The sequence below is a fragment of the Hakea prostrata genome, chromosome 2 (assembly GCF_041222555.1).
Source record: "Hakea prostrata isolate BN-2017 chromosome 2, UWA_Hpros_2, whole genome shotgun sequence".
In the NCBI taxonomy this organism is placed as follows: Eukaryota; Viridiplantae; Streptophyta; class Magnoliopsida; order Proteales; family Proteaceae; genus Hakea; species Hakea prostrata.
The window spans coordinates 31,406,535-31,420,611 of NC_142601.1; the positions used below are offsets into that span (position 1 = coordinate 31,406,535).

Below are 14,077 nucleotides of genomic sequence, written 5' to 3' on the forward strand. Positions count from 1 at the left end.
ATGGCACAGAAGAAGTACTTTTCCCGCCATTGCTTGTTGTCGTGGGGAATGGAGGAATCAATGAAAATTTTGGATTCTCTTCCCAGTTCATTCACAATGCAGGTTCTTCTAGCAAAATGAAGGTATCCGCGTTCGCGGGATACTTTCAGGGTGTAATAATTTCTGAAAAGGTCAACAGATGGGGTACGATTCATCTGGAGGATAAAAGCAAAAAAGTAGTAAACTAGTCTCCAACTGTTTGGAGTAAGTTGAGAAGGGCAGACATGATAGTAGTCCAATAAAGATTGAACTATGGGGATTAGGGGGATTCTAAAGCCTGAGTCAAGATGATCAAGGTAAATGGTGATAACTCCTAGGTCAACTGAGTAGGGACGGTCGGAGAAGTCAGGAACCCATATTCTAGCATCGGAAGGGAAATGGTAACTTTCCAAATAAGAGTCCAGATGGGACTTCTTTATTTTGGTGGGATACCACTCGGGACCAGCATACTTTGGGTCCATTTTCTCTCTGGACATATTGACAGGAGTATAAATAAGGATGGCTTCATCTTGAGCATATGGAACAGGTTTCCAGTCTGAAGGATTATGCTGAGAGGAGGAAATACCAGATACGTCTTTCATCCGCTCGTCGTTTTGAGGTATATCAAGTTGAGCAGAGGTACTGGGTTTTGAAGGGTTGGAAGCAGAATCCATGGCGGAGACAAGAAAGAAAGAAGAAGAAAACCTGAAAGATAAAATCTAAAAAGGAGTGATAAAGGAAATGGCAGATAGGTATGTCTGATGTTCACGAAGAAGGAGAGCAGAGTACGGAAAGGAGCAGGTGACAGTTGACAGATATATATAAAGAATGAGAGAATATTTCTTGAAAGGAGGGGAAAATGCACAATGGTCCAAAATCAATGGTCATCACCTTTCGTAACCAACGCGTGGGATCAATCGGTGAACGTATGAAAACTGCAGTTGAAAAGAATGAGGATGATGTGTGAGAAGATAAGGGAACAGTATGATGGTAATACATGGGAAAAAGATGAAATTAATGATCAAGTGGCGATAACGTTAAGGAAGATGGAAAGTTATATTTGAAAATTCACAAAAAGTCTGACAGGAAAGTGATTTCGGCCGGCTTTAAGATAATTTGGGGGCTGAGTACAGTAATATAATGATTATGCAAGGTAGTTCAAATATTATATTCAACCATTGCAGAGGACATAATTTCATAAGGGACATGGTCATAAATCGACTTTCAAGTTAATGATGATATGGTGGCTTGGCATCAAAGTTTTGAAGAAATCAAGGATTATCTGGGGAAAAGACGTAATGGCTGAGTAGGGAATACTGTATAATTTTGACTGAAAGGATTAAACCTACTGATCAGAGTCTCATATAAGTTCAACCTGATCAGTAGGCTTGGGGGCTTATGTTGTGATTAAAATATCCACTGCCGGTTCATACCGGCCAAACCAATCTTAGCCGGGTTCGATTGAGAGATAAAGGAAGGATGATCAGCGACGTCCAAAGAGGAGCGATGATCCGATGGCTGTGATTGAAAAAGTCTTATAAGCGGGAAAGCTAGTATAAAAGTGAGGAAAGATTCGTAACAAGGTAAGTCTCTAGAATCAACCAAACTCTAAGCTCACTCTAATTGAACTCCATTACAAACACTTTAGAAGCTCCAGAGAGCTCTGAAAACATCATCTTCACCATACTAACTAGATCGTCGGAGACGAGACGCAGATCAAGACGATCGGCTCCGTTTCTTATTGGTATTCTGTTTCTTTCGGGAGTGAGAGGTTGATCGATCGAAGAGCAAACCAGATCGAATCAGATCTGAGGAGTTCGGTGCGGAAAACTACGATTCTAGGCGATCGGCAGAAATAGCACCAACAATACCAACATGCTTACATTATGGGAACTTAATTGTTATATTCATATGAGTATTCCTTTACTATACATGACTGTTATATGTTTTCTTATCAGTAATAGAATGTATATATCATTTAGAATATCATGTTCAATTTTACTTTATGATTTTATATATGATCAATCATGTTATGATATGTATTGTTTATATGATGAATCATTGATTTAGTATGATATGATGAGATTGAGTTTGTGATTGACTACGTATGACTTGGGATTGGGAAGTGTCCTTCCGACACTTCTGTCCCTGGACATCGAAGGGAGTAGTATGGGATATTCCCTGAAGGTGTCCATCGATGCTTTCCCGGGTTGTTGGATGACATGTATAGGATTGTCTAGGTGTATGGTTAGGATATTTTCCTTGTCGTATCAGACCCGAATCAGAAGGGTATTAAGACCGAACGACCCGTGGTAGAGTATGGTTGAAGGATGCTCAAGACCGGTATCCACTCCATGAGAGGACTTGAACTATACTGCGGATACCCGAAAGGGGCCATTTATTGGTAGGGTTGCAAATGGATAGACCTGGGCTCACGGGTGCTCAAGACCGGTAACCAACCCGTGAGAGGATGTGAGAGCTTCCCGTTTATCATTTGTGGATGACCAATAGGGTTGATGAGTCCATAGTCCGAGTTGGTCGGTGCCATAGGATACGCTGACTCTAGTGTGAAGGATACGGAACCAAGTTGGTCGGTGCCATAGGGAAAGTATCCGGATTTGACATGATACGACTGAGTAGATGACTTGCATTGGGCTAGGCTTCGCCACGACATGCACCAATACTTATACCAATGGTGATGTGAGAGAATGGTGACTAAATCCCCAACCATGGCTTGATGAGGACCTTACCCAATTACCACGGCAGACCCAAGATATCTTATGATTGAGGGGGAGTGACTGACGACCCGAAGAAGTATGGTGCTATGGCTTAAAGCCTGTCTACCTTAGAGACTAGCATACTTAAGATTAGAATCATATTTCATCATTGACTCATATCATATTGCATCATATTGTGACTTGTATCGAATGAACTGTGTGTTGGTGCTAAAATTGCCGGAGGCTTTGAACCGTAATCCTTGCACCAATCCATTCAGATCTGGATCAATCCGGCTTGCCTAATCGTCAATCAACCTCTCGCTCCTGAAATATAGAACACCAGTGAGAAACGAAGCTGATCGTCTTGATCGGCCCGTCTCCGACGATCTAGTCAGTAAATGATCATAAGTGAGCTCTCAGAGAGCTTTAATGGAAAATAAGCGAGAAGTGTGTGAATATTCGAATGAGCTTACCTTTCATGAGAATCTTGGCTCTATTTATAGGCTTGAATATGTTGTCTCTTATCATTGATGACCGTCGGATAGAAAGTATAGATTGGATGGCTATGATTAAGCCTTTGTTTAACCTTTGGGTGGTCCCTTAAATTCATTCGTCTTATCAGCTGAATCCGGTTGAACCTGGTTAGACCGGTATAAACCGGAAGTGGATATTTTAGTCACAACATAAGCCCCCAAGCCTGCTGATCAGGTTGAACTTATATGAGACTCGGTCAAGGAGGTTTGAATCTTTCTTTCAAGTGACTTCAGAATATTCTTCATCTTGTATTGGTTGTGAAAATTCTTCAATACTTGAGTTTATCTTGCATTTGGAAAATGTTCAGCCCCCAAATCATTTTAGAAAGGAAATGATAGGCGACGGAAGAGAATCTTGAGGATGAAAGGAACATAGAGGGGGCAACAATCTTTGACCCGCTGCACATCTACTATACTTCTGACCACTCGTTGTATTTCTGATCACTTGCTGTATATTTGATCAGTTGCTGATGAAGTATTCTTAGGAAAGAGTGGCTGATGAAACTTTTTGAGAAAATAGCTGACGAAAGCCTTAATAACTGATCAGATGCCTTTTTGAGAAAATGGCTGATGAGAGCCTTAATAACTGATCAGAAACTTTCTAAGAAAATGGCTGATGATAACCTCAATAGTTGATCAGAAACTTTTAGAGAAAACGGCTAATGAGACCCTTAATAGCTGATCATAAACTTTCAGAGATAGCTGACGAAAGCCTTAATAACTGATCAGATGCCTTTTTGAGAAAATGGCTGATGATAACCTCAATAGTTGATCAGAAACTTTTAGAGAAAACGGCTAATGAGAGCCTTAATAGCTGATCATAAACTTTCAGAGAAAATAGCTGACGAAAGCCTTAATAACTGATCAGATGCCTTTTTGAGAAAATGGCTAATGAGAGCCTTAATAGCTGATCAGAAACTTTCAGAGAAACCGGCTGACAAGAGCCTTAATAGCTAATCAGAAGCTTTCTGTCCTTTAGACAATAGTTGAAGAGAGTCTTAGCAACTTTGATTAGAATCTTCAATATAATCTGCTTTGTGAGAAATTTTCTTGATCAACTCCTTTTGGCTTTGACAGAGTAGTAGTTTGAAGGAATTCTTTATAATATTGACTTATCATCCTCTGATCATTGCATATCTGATTAGATAGATATTTCTGATCAAACTTGTATTCAGTATTAGCTTCTGATGAGATATTTCTGAAGAAAATATAGCTGATGAAAACCTTAATAGCTGATTAGATATTCTCAGATAATGGTCTGCAGAAAATCTTTGAGCTTTCGATAAATAATCCTCCATATAACTTGATCCTTGAGTTGTTTTATTGATTAATTCCATTGTTCTCGATCCAAATGCTGTCTTAAAGTGACGCTGCCTTAGAGAGATGCTGCCTTAGAAAGATGGCTACTGGAGCCTGACTTCGGAAAGTCGGGATCATTCCTCGGAAGGAACAATCCGGGATCACCCTCGCGAAAGGAATGATCCGTGATTAGCTTAGCATGACCTGGCTTCTTGAGCCTGACTTACGTAAAGTCGGGACCACCCTCGGAAGGAATGATCCGTGATCAGCTTCGGAAAGCATGACCAGGCCTCAGAAGGCTGGCTACTTGAGCCTAACTCACGAAGAGTCGGGATCACCCTCGGAAGGAATGATCCGTGATCAGCTTCGGAAAGCATGACCAGGCCTCGGAAGGCTGGCTACTTGAGCCTAACTCACGAAGAGTCGGGATCACCCTCGGAAGGAATGATCCGTGATCAGCTTCGGAAAGCATGACTAGGCCTCGGAAGGCTGGCTTCTTGAGCCTAACTCACGAAGAGTCGGGATCACCCTCGGAAGGAATGATCCGGATCAGCTAGCATAATCACGCCTCGGAAGGCTGGCTACTTGAGCCTGACTTCAGAAAGTCGGGATCATCCTCGGAAGGAGTGACCCTGAGTCAGTGTTGAAAAGGCATGACGTGACCTCGTAAGGCTGACCACTTGGGCCTGACTTCGGAAAGTCGGGATCACCCTCCGAAGGAGTGACCCTGGATCCGCGTTGAAATGGCATGATCAGAAGACTAGTTCGCAAAAATGTTCTTTGGATTAATAATGAAGAAGAAATTTTAGATGACCACGCTTAATAAGATGATTTCTCCAAGAATACCAGAAAATCCTGTCTCCCTTCTACTGATAGAAATAAGTCTTCAAGAATAATGATCAGTCTCTGCTCTATCGAAATTTGCTGGTCAGAAGCCTTCATAACCGAGATTAACCTTTTATGTGGCTGAGAGAAGCCTTTAGAGAAAGTTGCACAATGATCAATGCTTTAATGTTCAGCCTGTTAAAATTGAGCAGAGTAAAAGATCAAAGTTTGCCATAAAGTGCAAGATCAAATAATAAAATGATAATATGAAGTTTGCGATAATTGCAACTCCTCAAGAAATTTTAATTTATGTAGTTTTGGACTGATGAACTCCCAAGATGTATTTCCTCCTTTTTCTATTTCCACCTGCAAACTTAAAGCTTCAATTCTAAACCTGACAATCATACTAGGAGAATAATATATCATAACACTATAGGGAAGCCCACGGTTAGAAACTTAATAAAAAGCCTAATTAATGAATGGTCAGGAACTAAGCATTTCATATCAGTTTAGTATAGAATATATGGATTCCTGCCTCATTAAAGATAAGATGATATCTCATCCTTCCTATGCAGCCAGAAGGATAACTAGACATTCTTTTATGATTAATAATAAAAACAAATAAGACACTTCACAAATGTTTGTTTTAGGGTACTGATATCTATATGCAATTAACTGAAACATATAAAACAAAATAAAAACTTCTATGACTCCTCTAAACTTATATTCTATTTACTCAAACTCCCGTCATAAGTTAACTATATACAGTACTAACAGAATGCATATTTCACCAATGTCTATTCTTTCTCCTTTTTTTTTTTTTTCTTTTCTCAAGGAAGCTGAAGTGAGTAACCATCTACAAGTAAAGAGCTGCACTCATCTGGAATTTTTGATATATTCCTCTTGATATTCCAAATTCATCTCTAGGTTATATATGACAAACACTCTTTATCAATGTAGAATGAATCTTTGTGAATCGAAGATTTCAAATATTGTTAGAAAAAGAAATGATGACCAGGAATTTGTAAATCAACTATTGTTAGAAAAAGAAATGATGACCAAGAATTTGTAAATCAACTATTGTTAGAAAAAGAATAATGACCAAGAAACTCTAATATACTTATCTTTTTATTGCAGTAGATTTTTTTTTTTTTTTTTGCTCCATGATCTCTTTCTGCACTCGAATTCTTCAAGAATCTTTGAAATGCTTCTTTGAGGAGTTGATACTTGAATAGAAGAGCTATTGGAGAGTAAGATTCCCGTAGAGTTTGCATTTTCTTCGCAATCCAGAGAAAGTTGCTTTGGCCAGGTTACTATGCGAAAGTCCATCTAAAGCCCTATCTGTTGCAGATGCTGAAATGAATACAGTGGATGTTCTTTGTAGGATTCTTTCATCAAATTGTTCAGTGGAACTGAAAAGAGATGCTGCTGAGTTATGTTATGTCCTTTTTGGAAATCCAAGAATCAGGTCTACAGTGGCTGCAACTCGCTGTGTTGAGCCTCTTATCTCTCTTCTTGTGACTGAGTTTAGTCCTGCTCATCATTCAGTTGTCCATGCACTTGATAAACTACTGGATGATGAGAATTTGGGAGAACTAGTTGCTGCAAATGGTGTTGTCATTCCCCTTGTTGGACTTCTTTATGGTATAAACTACACCCTCCATGAGGCCATCTCAAAAGCTCTTATAAAGTTAGGGAAAGGTCGGCCTGTTTGTAAGATGAAAATGGTGAAAGCTGGGGTTGTTGAGAGCATACTAGATATTCTCCTTGAATCACCAGATTTCACCGTGCAGTACTTGCAGAACTACTTCGGCTACTGACCAATAATGCTACCATTGCAAAGGGCCCTTCAGCAGCCAAAGTGGTTGAACCCCTTTTTCTCTTACTATCGAGACCTGAATTCAGGCCAGATGGACAGCATAGCGCTTTACAGGTTCTTGTTAATATTTTGGAGCATTCGCAATGCCGTTCTGAATATAACTTGACTCCTCACCAAGCAATGGATCCTCTTATCACCTTATTGGATTATCCAACATCACCTGTGCAACAGCTGGCAGCTGAACTTCTCTCACATTTGCTCTTGGAAGAGCATCTTCAGAAGGACTCAATAACACAACAGACGATTGGTCCACTCATACGTGTTCTAAGGTTTGGTATACCTGTTTTGCAACAGAGGGCTATGAAAACTTTGGTGAGTATTGCATTAACATGGCCAAATGAAAACTTTGGTGAGTTCCCATGTCCCATTGAGGCATTACATCGAACAATTCTATTGCTAAACAGTAACCAAATGAAATTGCAGAAGAAGGTGGTGTCAATGAAATGTCAAAATTCACTTTACAAGTTGATCCTCCATTGCCTCATGCATTGTGGGAATCTGCTGCTTCTTAGATGTTGGTGGAAGCAACTTCTCAAATTTTGGAATCAAAGTATCTCGTGTCCACTTTCTCTCGCACAACCTTCGCATCCTCCTTATTCTCGAGTATCAATATTCTCGCACCTTCATTTTATTTCCCACCTCAACCAGCTTTTTCGTGCATGGTAGAAATTACTTGTTTTACTTTCCAATTCACAGTGCGCACCAGTAATTGATAATTTTGGATCAAGTCTTCCATGTGTATCTGCATCTGTTTCCAACTTATGATTTTCATTGTCAGAAGTTCTCTCTAGATTTATTTGCAAATCAGAATTCTCCCCCAAATCCTGTTTCTGATTCTCTTCAGATATCTCATTAACTGCAAAGAGATCAGCGCCTTCTTTGCTCCTCTCTTTGGAACTCTTGCTAAAAGTCACCAACTCGTTTTCCATCTCACGCTGCACATTAGTAACCAGGGACATCGTTTCTAATTTTATGCCTACATCCTCATCTGTTGCCAATCTAGATCCGATCGGCGATTTTAGCAGAATTTGGAGAGATTTAAGATTAGCAGGAGCAAGAAGGAAACGCTTAAATTCAGGGTCAGAAAACCTATTCCAGAGCTTCGTTCTCAGGGGCAAAAATAGTGTTTGAATCCTTTCTTGAACCACCGGTTCTTCATAATTTCAGGAATCGTGATTCTTGTCCCTAGATTCGTGTCGAGAAGACGAGAAAGCAAATGGATTAGCTCAAGGGAAAACCATCTAGGGCACCGGAATTGACCTTTATAGATTTTCTTATACATCTGCATAATGTTCTGATCATGAAAAGGAAGATAACCAGCCATTAAAACGAACAAAATCACTCCACATGACTAAATATCCACCTTGGCCGCATCATAACCCTTGCGAGCCAGAACTTCAGGGGCTACATATGCAGGGGTTCCACAGAAGGTATGGAACAACCCATCTTGCCTCATCTGATCTGATATCGCACTAAGGCCAAAATCAGAGACCTTAAGATCGCCATTTTCATCTAATAACAGGTTTTCAGGTTTGAGATCCCGGTGGTAAACACCTCTGGTGTGGCAGAATCCGACGGCGGAGATAAGTTGTTGGAAATACTTTCTCGGTACCTCCTCTTTCAATCTCCCTTTAGCAACCTTGTTGAATAGCTCACCTCCCTTAACATACTCCATAACAAAGTAGATCTTGGTTTTCGTCGCCATGACCTCGAAAAGCTGGACGATATTTGGATGTCGAACACGGCGAAAGATTGAGATCTCACACTTGATGTGAGCAACCAATCCTCCTTTAATAATTTTCTCTTTGTCAAGAACTTTGATTGCAACAATTTCTCCAGTTATGATGTTCTTTGCGTTGTAAACCTTTGCAAAGGTTCCATGGCCAAGAAACTTTCCAACCTCGTATCTGCCGAGAAGGAGAGTCTGGCCACTCTTCTTTGTATCCGGCATGTTTCGATTTCTTAGAATTTCAATTTCAATTCAAATTGTAGTTGTTTACGAACTTCTTCTGCAAATCAGCCATTACAAGCTCTGGTTCTCAGCTCCTTGATTGTTGCTGTAGATTCGATTTGTTTTGTGCCTCGCCAAAAAATAAAGCAACCAAGTTGTTCGGCCATATAACACTCTTCGAAGGTCATGAACGTGCAGAAAAGAGCGATGGAGATCTTCATGCTTTTAGATCGGGAAGAACGGTGACTGAGGTCTCAGATCTGAAAACAGAGATACTTAGATATAGAAGAACGGAGGAAGATGACGGATTTGTTTGACGAGAAGCTCTCGATTTCTTCTTCAAATTCACCTAACCGACTCAGATCTCGCTTGAAGTATATGAAACTTCATTGGAAAAAGAACATAGAAGTTCTGATGCTTCTCCAAGACTGTTCAAGAATCCAAAAAATGAAATAGATCTTAGAAGAAAAACTTGATCACTGAGCCAAAGATCTCCGAACAAAAAGATTGCAAAAAAACGATCGGTCAATCATCAAGCTCTTCCGGTAGTTGAGCCATAGCTTCTTGTTCAGGTTCCCACAGACGGCGCCAAATGTTGGTGCTAAAATTGCCGGAGGCTTTGAACCATAATCCTTGCACCAACCCATTCAGATCTGGATCAATCTGGCTTGCTCAATCGTCAATCAACCTCTCGCTCCTGAAATATAGAACACCAGTGAGAAACGAAGCCGATCGTCTTGATCGGCCCGTCTCCGACGATCTAGTCAGTAAATGATCAGAAGTGAGCTCTCAGAGAGCTTTAATGGAAAATAAGCGAGAAGTGTGTGAATATTCGAATGAGCTTACCTTTCATGAGAATCTTGGCTCTATTTATAGGCTTGAATATGTTGTCTCTTATCATTGATGACCGTCGAATAGAAAGTATAGATTGGATGGCTATGATTAAGCCTTTGTTTAACCTTTGGGTGGTCCCTTAAATTCATTCGTCTCATCAGCTGAATCCGGTTGAACCTGGTTAGACCGGTATAAACCGGAAGTGGATATTTTAGTCACAACACTGTGTATTATGAAACGACTTGCCTTGCTGAGTTCTTTTGAACTCATTCCTTTTGTGCAATTTGCTAGATTATACTGCAGTACCAGAAGACCTCGATGGCACGTCCTATGACCCGAGCTATGATCCCGCATACTACCCTTCGGGTGATGGCTACGCGGAGAGTTAGGATTGCTATACCGAGGAGGATTATGGTGCGTACCAGGGTTAGCCCCACCTTAGTGAGGGAGCGGCCACGTTGGGTTTACTTCATCCACACTTTTGAAGAAGAAATCATCAGGATAGAAGAAACCTATGTGTAGGCCCCATTTCCATGGATTACTGTAATCATTTGGATATTTTCACTCTAGTTCTTATGGATTTGCTCTTTACAAAGATTGTAATTTAACTTAATTAACCACTTTTCCCGCTATTGCTGAAGAAGTGACTTCTGATCACTTCTTCTCTTTGAGATTACCTCTATGTGAAGTTGATACTTAATATTTTCCGCACTCTGATTTACTATCTTTTCTTATTCAATTAATCTATGTATTGCTTGTTTTATACATTGATTATATTGTTCATGATTATGTTATCGTGTATGTGGGAGGCATGGCCGCTCGATTTGGATCTTTGGGCTGTGGATCACATCCCGGGTATGCCAGATAGGATACCGGCTGGGTGGATGTGACAGAGTGGTATCAGAGCCCAAGATCAAGTAAGGCCCTAACCACAGAAACGATAACGGAACATTCCGAGTTACAGATCCAAGGTGACTCAATTACTCTTAGAAGTGAATAATAGATAACTCGGACTAGAAACCTGATTTACGAAGCATAAGTGAATTGTTGAATAACATACAATAATTATAATTTAACAATCATCACTTAATGAAACGAAAAAGAAAGTGAATAATACACAATAACAGATGAAACTGAAATAACTTTCATTAACTTAAATAAGTTTTACAACGGGTTATATATAGAAAGCATAACTGAAATCCTAGTACAATCTATCTATCTAGGAGATCGTTGTCAGACTCTGGATGTCCTGACATCCTCAGTGATCTGAGTGAGCTGAGACTGCATCTGATCCTGCTTGGACTCTATTTGTGCAAGCCTCCCCTCAAGCCTCTCATACATATGTGACTGACTCGCCTCCATCCTCTCGTATATCTAAGTCTGCCTGGCTCCTAAACTCTCGAACAACTGCTCCTGTCTAACCTCCATCCTCTCCATCATGGAAGTCATAGACTGCATCTGAGCATACAGATCCGGTGCCTCTGGTGCAGCCTGTGATGGACCCCCAATCTCAAACTGTGATGCGGGAACCCCCTGATCATCGAGACCGACCTCATGTACGCCGATATCATCCCCAGCCTGATCCTCTACTGGAATATCCTCACCGTCATCCTCGGAATCCGACTCTTCACCTAGACTGGGAGACCTGTCAACTCGATCTAACTGCATCAGTCCAATAGTCCTCGTACCAATGGAATACCCCACATCTCCAACAACTCTATCCTCACCATCCAGATCTATCCCGAAATAACTGAAGATGCGTGTCAATAGAATCCCAAAGCAAAGATTTCTAACACCCGGATGCGTGACAACCTCGATCATAACATTCTGTATAATATAAGATAGATCGATCTCGAACCCCATATAGATTCGATAGATGAGTAAGGCATCCATCACCGTAACCACATTATGATGTCCTGCTCTTGGTATGATGTTCCTCCCTACAATCCGACCGATGACTCTGGCCGATGCAATCATCTCACCGCTGTTTCTAGGTTGATAACACCGGTCATCGTTCCAAAGTGTCATGCATATCTCATACAACTCGTATGGAAGCATATGTCTGCTGAAATCCTCCCCTACTGATATCCACACACATGCATGTGGACAATAAGGAACCCTGAGAATCTCTGCTAGTGTGCGAGTAGTAAATCTGATCTGAGTATCCCTGATCTGACTCGCTATCACTAACTCCATCTGATTAGCTCGCCCCTCCACAAATGAAGTCAAATTGTTGTAAAACAGCCGAATTAACTCTGGGTACACCGGCAAATCCTCAGTGAGTAGGTGTGTCCACCCCAAAACATCGAATCTCTCCCCGATCCGAAAAGTAGTCAACTCTGCAGCCCGAAATGGTCGCCCGTACTCTATGTGACAATGCCCAAAGTATGCATCGTAAAGAAACTCGGCCAATGGTGTGACGAAACGGCGTTGATCAATCACCTCTGCTCGTGGCAGCAAAGGCACCTGACCTCTACCTCTCCTGGCTCCTACTTCCCTACCTCGAGCACGACCACCTCGTCCTCGTCTCTCCATAGAGTATAAATATCTGTAGAAAAGATCAACAAGTCAATGTTAGGAGATTAACCAAAATTGGACATGAAGGGCATTTTCGTAATTTTTTGGAAATTTTCAAATTTGGGGGAAATTCAAGTTGAGTATACTGCCATATGCACAATACTTAGAATTGCATGATTGTGGTGTTTGTTCGAAGAAAAGTGGTCAAAATCGCGTCCTAAAGTTGAAAATTCAGCAAGCTAGAAAAGAGGAATTTCGACGTTAGGTCAAATTTGGGGATTTTTGATATTGTTGAAATTGGTTGAAATGAATTGCATGGTAAGGTGTAGCATATCATTTGGAAAGTGTGGCATCAAATTTGGTATTAAAACTCCTAGCGGTTTGGGAGAAAATCGAAATTTTTCTAAATTTTGGAAACTTTCGGCTACGTTAGCGAGATCAAGTTGAAAATTGTGTTTTCTTGATGTTTAAACATTGTTGTTGCATGTAAATTATGGGATTATGTTTCTAAGCATGCATGAACATGTTTCTATCTTAGAACAACAAGTTTAACATGGTATTTTGAGAAATCTAAGTAAAGAAACTACTTGAGAGGATGATGAATAGTGATTTACTTGGTTGAGTAATGCTTGATGTTTTGATGATGGGTAAGCCTCAAACCACTTGGAATCTTCTTAGAAGTGTTTGCTAATGCGTTCTCCAGAGCCCCTCCACAAGAGAAACGAGTTAGAAATGAGAAATGAAGGGGAATTGAAGTTAAAAAGCCTGATTTTTCGTTACTGTTGGGCTTGGTCGACTGCGTGGTCGACTGACAGTCGACCAAGGCTATAAAAAGTGAGAAAAATGGAAATTTTGAGGGAATTTTTGGATTTTGACCAATGTTTGATTATTTGCTTATTATATTGATGAACCTATGCATGATTTGAGCATTTTAATCATGTGGTCAAGTGTGTTCTGATGAATCTTCGCATCTCGATGTGGTCAATGTTCTTTTGCAGAATGGTCTTATTGAGAAGTCATCTTGTCGGCTCCGGTAGTACCGAAAATGAGGAGCCGCTTGCTGGAGGGGTCGACCAACAGACCCAGGAGGACAGCCATACTACCAATGGCATCCCCAATGCCCCTGACATTGGAAGCCTCAAGGACATTGCAAGTGTCATGACCAACATGATGCAACAGCAGCAAGCTCAGTTCAACCAGATGATGGCTGGTTTTGTGAATTTGAGAGAAGAGAACCGTGCTAGTGGGTCTGGCAATGCTGGCTTGGCGGTCCCGTATGTGGAGAGGTTCGCAAGAACCCCGCATACCCGGCTGATGGAGAGTTTCTTGAAACTGCAGGTGCCATCTTTTACTGGTGTATCAAAGGATGTTCTGTTCCCTAACAGATGGCTGAGGGAACTGGAAAAGGCCTTCCGGAACTTGCAGTGTACGGATGCTCAGAAAGTGCTCTTCGCCGAGCAGAAGCTTCAGCAGGAAGTGGATGCATGGTGGACTTCTTCTCGCC

General features: G+C 41.0%; 1 pseudogene; it reads right to left on the reverse strand.

The window, feature by feature from the left end:
* Positions 1–8,379: 8,379 nt before the first annotated feature.
* LOC149024220 (CBL-interacting serine/threonine-protein kinase 12 pseudogene) lies at positions 8,380–9,222 on the reverse strand (annotated as a pseudogene).
* Positions 9,223–14,077: the final 4,855 nt, after the last annotated feature.